Source organism: Procambarus clarkii, chromosome 64 (assembly GCF_040958095.1).
Source record: "Procambarus clarkii isolate CNS0578487 chromosome 64, FALCON_Pclarkii_2.0, whole genome shotgun sequence".
Taxonomy (NCBI): domain Eukaryota; kingdom Metazoa; phylum Arthropoda; class Malacostraca; order Decapoda; family Cambaridae; genus Procambarus; species Procambarus clarkii.
Genome location: NC_091213.1, coordinates 4,234,785 through 4,242,111, shown reverse-complemented (window position 1 = coordinate 4,242,111; position 7,327 = coordinate 4,234,785).

Here is a 7,327-nt window from a genome sequence, read left to right as displayed (position 1 = left end):
TTTGCTGACACTTTCACATGTCTTCTTTGTGTTGTCTTAGGCTCTGTTTTCTGATCCCACACTATGTACAGTGGGCTCTTGGATTTTCTTCCATGCAATATCTGGGCTGGTTGGCTTGGTCTTCTGTGCTTTTTATCCTTCATTCACTGAGTGTTGTGTCTTGAAACCTTCTGGCTCTTTACTCCAGGGTTCTGATAAGTTGGTGCTGGCCTTGGCTGTGGTGTCTGTCCGAGGTGCCTCCTCTGGGTCTTTCAGCCCATTTCCTGTGCTCTCCTTTTTTTTATGGTCTCTGTTTGCTTTCTGCCTTCTGATTTGAGGCCATTTGGGCTTCTCGTGTGTATCTGCTGCATCCTGTAACCTGCAGGCAGCATACCCTCTGCCTTCCCAGCACAGTGCCTGGGTCCTCTACTATTTGTGGTTTGTGCTAGTCGTCCTGGGCTGTGAGGTCTGTCCCCCTCGGGTCTGGTTGGTTTAGTCTCGGGCTGTGGGCTCTTTTTTTTTTTTTTTTATTCTATAGTCTTGCCCCATTTTCTTGGACTTGTACATGGATTGTACTTGAGGCCATGCTTGATTTTTGATAACTTGGTCTAACAGGCTGTTGCTTAGAGCAGTTCACAGACTAACATATCCACTACAACCCAGTTCAGCATTTTTTGCAGGAACTTGTCTGATTATTTCTTGAAGAAATAATTGTCAAAAGAAGGCACCAAGATTTGTTGAAGTCCACTTTGCAGCAATATTTCTTATGCTTGCTGGGAGAGTACTGAATAAATGTGGACCTCTGATGTTCATACAGTGCTTTCTGATTGTACCTATGTCACCTCTACTCTTCAATGGTTATATTTTGCTGTGCAAATTTTGGACCTGGCCTTCTAGTATCCTCTATGTATATATTATTTCATATATCTCTCATCTTTCTAGAAAATACATTTTGACAGCTTTGAGAGGGTCCCAATAATTTAAGTGCCTTATCGTGTCTGTGTGTGCTGTATATGTTCTTTGTATTCTCTCTCTTTCAGAAAGCTCTCCATGCTCTGAAAGGAAAAGCAAATACTGAGCAATAATCATGGTGGAACTGAGTCAGTGATTTAAACAGTACAAGCATAGTGGTGGAATCCCTAGCTTTGAGCATCTCTTGTGCTGGTTTTGGTCACTTGTTTTCATGACCTCCGTCGGCTGGATCTAGGCTCCAGTCCTTAAGGTGGCGTACCGTACCATATTTTGGCCGGCCATGTGTCCCTGGCCATGTTTAGTGCAAGGACTCTCTCTTCCTTGGGTATCCTGGTCTACCATCTAGTGGTAGTCAGGTGCATCACAAATAGGGTACTTTTCATGCCACAATGAACTTGTTGAACTTGTTCTTGTTTACTTAGGGGTTGTTATTGTCCTTGAATCAGTCACTTGTTTTATTGCACCTAACTCTGCAAAGGTGTTTATTTTCTTTGTTTTGGGTAAATCTCTGATCACCAAGTTCCCCGCCTCACCTTGTGAAGCAAGGCAAGTGTTGGTTGTGGCATCTGATGCATCAGAGTGGGTCTCGGAAGCCTGGTGCCATTTCCTAAGACTTGGCAATGCTAATGCTTAAAGGTCAAGGGCCAGATTCACGAAAGCACTTACGCAAGCACTTATGAACCTGTACGTCTTTTCACAATCTTTGGCGGCTTTGTTTACAATTATTAAACAGTTAATGAGCTCCGAAGCACCAGGAGGCTGTTTATAACATTAACAACAGTTGATTGGGAAGTTTTCATGCTTGTAAACTGTTTAATAAATGTAACCAAAGCCATCAAAGATTGAAGAAAGATGTACACGTACGTAAGTGCTTGCGTAAGTGCTTTCGTGAGACTGGCCCCAGGGTACTACTGAGAGGACTCTCCCAGGATTTCAGTACAGGTTTACAAAATGGTTAGTAAATGTGTTATCCATAAGCATTTACTAAATTTAGTTTACTGTCTTACATGGATTAATTGATCAGTAGAACTGATAACCAATACTCATATTTGATATAATTTCCTGTATGCGAGTAAATGAATGCCTGTATTTCAAGCAGGTTTACATATTGGTTTGTAAAAAAAATTCAAAAACAGATTCTGAATTTAGTTTACTGCTTTATTTGGGTTATGAGATTAAAGAATTGATAAGCAGTACTCAAATTTGATGTTGTTGTTTGTAATTAAATTAATTTTTTGTAATCTTTCTAAAAGTTGTCCCTTTCCAGCACTGATAATTGTGATAATATTGATAATTTTAGTACAGACATTAATAATTTTCTTACACGAATTTAGTTATGTGTTGTGTCTTATAAACATTATATGATAAATATATTATTTGATTATTAGTTTGTTTTATGAAGTGTGTTAGTGGAATGTTTATCAATGAAACAGTACGATACACTACACAACGAGCTCTTAAGATCATAATAATGTGTTGTTTTTTACCAAAGATCGTTTTTGTAAATATACAGCCGATATTTTGTCCTTGTTCCTCCATTCCCAATGCTTAAATTTAGTTGTTGAGTTGCATAATATGCATACCATGTTGACCAGACCACACACTAGAAGGTGAAGGGACGACGACGTTTCGGTCCGTCCTGGACCATTCTCAAGTCGATTGTGCATGCTTGTATACACATCATACATACATTCACTTGTAGTTTAGAGGTGTGCACCAACACTAGTACTACTATAAATTAAAGAGCACTAGGCTGTGAGAATAAGTTAAGAGAACTCAAGTCTAACAAGCCATAGAGGCTCGGTAGCAGAGGCAATATGATCACAACATACAAGATAATCTATGTGGGTGGTCATCATGTAGGATTTATTGAAATATGTTGTTTTGCATGCCATCTCCAGCCACAACTTCAAAGTAACTATGGCAAAACTCAAGAATCATGAAATTTAGATATTAACCAGGCACAGAATCTTTGATGATAGTACACCGGAGCAGTCTAATAGTAAGTAAGAAATGTATAGATAGTACTAGGAAGCTTAAGTAATAAGGAAAAAATTCCAGTTTGGCAGCAGGATGCTGCTGCTGGAAACTTTCCTTAAGACTGCTCAATAGCTCGGTCGATAGAACTTCAGCCTCACACGCATGGGGTCCATGGTTCGAGTTTCCTAGAGCCCATATGAATGATTAGGAATATTACGATGGTTGAAATTTTTTTTTATCAAGAAGACGGAGGGGCCGATCATAGTGGCAGGGATACAATGCCAGGTTAAGAATAAGAAAAATTACCTCCTGACTGTGATAAACAAAGGGTTGAGATGTTACCTAACACATCTTTCAACTGCATAGGATAATGCAGTGATTTGACACATTCTTTGTCTTGGGAAAATTCAGACGTGGCGCCCTTGAAGGAATATCGTTACCATTGAGAAGACTACATGGTCCTGTAGTGCAGTAGTCTACATTCTTAACTCTCAAAGATCCTGGGTTCTGTCCTTGGCCAGGAGAGAAAAGTTTGGGCACATTTCCTTTGATTTGATACCCACTTTTCACTTACCAAAAAATAAGTTCCTGGGATTTAGGCAATTATTGTGGGTTGCATCTGGGAAAATTCAGTAGTTAACCTAAGGGGATCTTGATACCCCCAAGTATATGCTTGCTGTCAATAATGTTTGACAGCATTAAGAGAATAGTTTATACAATTAATAACAGCATTAAGGTTTAGAACATCACATTACAGTACTTGCAGGCCTCAGGTAGAGGCCTGCTATGCTTTATTTAATTTTAAGCTACAGTATAATAGGAATAGTGAAACTGGTTCCATTTTTTCTAGGGCTTTATTGTATGGTCACTTGATGTGATTTCATAAATATTTGCATGTTGGGAATATTGCAAATATGAATGATGACTAATTATTGATGGAGTTATAGGCTTGAGAATGTTGCAACCAGAGTGAAGCTGATGCTGACTAACCATAATGTGTTGTGGTTGCCATCTTCTGTTTGTCCACAAAGTTGGCCAAAATGGAAAACCTTGAGAACATTGGTCATATATATAACAAAAAGGTTACAGACATCTCTGATGTACAGGTGTACAGTACTACCATACTGATAAGTTCAACCAGGGTTGATAGTGACTTGCAACGAGTCATCTTGCCCTCTACTGTGTTCAGAAATCAGAGAAAGAATAGGGGACAAGCCATCCAAGAGAGTGATGCATACTTTAGATGGTAGTTAACTTGTGCTTCACTTATTTGTAGTCAGTACTATCACGCAAGCATGAACTATGCTTCAGTGTTGCTAATCTTTTGGTTTCCCTGCTTGCATGGGTCTTCTATTCATCCTTATGCCATCTGATTATCATTGCCCATTTCCTTGGCAGCAAATATGACCTGCCATTGTTGTCTCCAGACAGATATTGCTGCAATAAGTGATTAATGAAGGTTGGCATTTCCTCTTGTGTACAAGTCCAGACTTGAGTACAGTCATTAGCACAGGCTTGGGCTTCAGGGATGGCATGTAGTGGATCATTGAAATAAACATTCCATAATAATGGACCAAGCAGACTTTCATGTGGTTTACTGGCACCAATTGAGGGGTTTTCAAACTTCTATGCTAAGAGTTACTCTTAGTTACCATTCTTGAAGTTAGTTACCAGGTAGTAAACAGAGATGCCTAGTGCTTGAAGCTTTGATGTTTATCCATCATGACATACACAGAGTTTTGACTCGGAGCATGACGTAAGCTGCTGAGGCTGGCTTCTAGATTAATGACTTACATGTTAGCAGAAAAATTAGTTTCCAGCAGATAGCATTTTCTTGATTTTTGACTGCAGTGGTCCTATCTTCTTTATTTAGTTGTGGGATTGAGACGCGGATAAATTTCTGGTGGTCTCTATGGTCTATCAGACTTTGGAACCTGCTCTTCCTTAATCAGTTTGCCTTCACACCCCAGGCTCAACACTCATGTGAGATGACAAATAGAAATTTCTCCAGAATGCAGCTCAATACACTGAAGCAGTAATTACACTATGCATTCAAACAGTGAAGTAAATGTTATGATTCTGGTGACAATTGTTGACTTACAGGATAAATATTACCTTTGTAGGCTTTTATCTCCTGCATACAAATTTGCTGTTTATTCTTGTTTTTCAAAGGAATATTACTATTTATAGTGCTATAAAAATATATATTTTGATTATAAACAAATATATATTTTGATTATAAACAAATATACTGCACTATATATATAATAATTTTACATTTAAATTAATGGGAAATATTTTATTACAGACTATTTGCATTTGATATAGTGTATTGGAAGAGCAACACTTAGATGAGTACATGAACATCTTGTCTGTGCTGTACTAGAGTCAAAATGGTACTCGAATGGCTTTTTATCTCCAGCTTGAAGTACAAGAAATTGTGTGTGTGTTTAATAAGTACTGTATCTGATTAAAACTAGTGTACAGATAGTGTACAAAGTATACAAATGTTTAATTTTACCGTTCTTTTACATATATTTATGGACAACCAAAATACCTGTATGAATGAGTAGCATGTTAGGAGCGTGCGAGTAAAAGAAACGTGTTACTTAACAAATATGTACTGTACAGTGTAATGAGTGGAATTATGGTTTATATTTTGAAAACTAAGTTTGCATGGAATACACTTCAATCGTAGATAGCACAGAGATTAAGTGAAATCAAATATTTATTGAATCTCGCCTAATGTAATATATTAGGCCCACCTTGCACAGTGGGGGCCCATAATGTTGTGTTTTGTTTGAAGCCCATGGACTGCAGCACTCTGCAAAATATTATGCATTAACTCATGGCAGTCAGAGTATTAAGCTTTACCTCTGCCATCAAAAGATGGCTCTGAAGCTAATGGATTATAGTACAATACTTGTAAAAACTTAAAAAAAAATGAACTGTCAATATGTAGACCAATGTTTTGTAAATACAGTACAGTAGTAAGAAAATATGATTTATATTAAAAAATGTATTAAATTTCCAATATACAATCAATGCTGTGAAATACCGAGTGTAAATACTATTGTGTAAAACCACACATACCAGCACACTGTCAGTTGTAAGAGGGAGGAAGTTATTAGGGGAAAGCGCCAAGCCATTACAAGTACAGTATATAGCACTTGGAATGGGTCAGGATAAGGGTTTGGGATGAGACAGGGGGAAAGGAATGGTGCCCAACCACTTGGACGGTTGGGAGTTGAACGCTGACTTGCATGAAGCCAGACCGTCGACCATCCAGCCCAAGTGGTTGTTGCAAGAGGGCAGCAAGAGCAAAATTAACAACTAAGCATAACTCTGAACGCACCAAATGAATACAGTGACTCTTTTTGTTTTCTGTGTATAATAATTTTCTATATCCTCTAAAGAAAAAAATAATTTAGTTTCCTTTTACCACCAAGAAAGGTCTTATATACTCTATAGTTACAGAGCAAGGGTTAATGTCCTTCATGTAATAAAAAGTCATTTGTTTGTGTGTATATCCTCAAAACCAATAAATGATGTAACGGTGAAGGTTTCAAGTGTGAAGCATGTTTGATAGGTTTGTTACAGTTGGTAGCGAGAATTTTTTTGTCTCGCACAAAGGCAAAAATATTTTTTTGCCAAGGATTTCACAATTAATTGAACCCGTTCAGAAGTAAATGTTAATTACAAATAAACATAAATTTTGTATGTGTGACTACATGTTTCAAAATTACATACATTTAAAGGTACGGTAATTTTCTGTAATATCTGTGCAAAATAATATTAATCACAAATAAATAAATAAATAAATGTTTATTTAGGTAAGGTACATACATACAAGAGATTTTACAAAGATTGATGGAATTATAGAATGTAACTGTAATGTAATTAAATATTGTTAATGCACTTTATATACCAGTATAAATATACATGTATATTATTATAATGTCTTACATGCAGGTCTTTTTTTTTTAACACTTTTCAAAAGTTCTTTTAAAAGTGTTTGAGAGTAATATTTTAAAATATGCTTTGTCATCATATCATTTTGCAAAATATTAGTGTCAATAAGCGTATTGAACTGTTGCTTGAGAAATCATATGTTCTTTGACAAATCTTTTGATTATTAAGTACTGTACAGTATATTGCATCAATGTAATCTCTAGAAGAACTGTTTTAACAAATTTCAGGTAGAGCAAGGTAGAACATGGCCATAATACCTTTCATACAATACTAAATATTATATGTACTGAATAAGTCACAATAATGTGACTGTACAAATAGCCCAACCCATACGTGACAAGAAATTAAAATGACAACGTTTCAGTCAGCCCTGGACGCTCATCAGGTCGTGAATTTATAAAGGTCCAAGATGGACCACATTGTT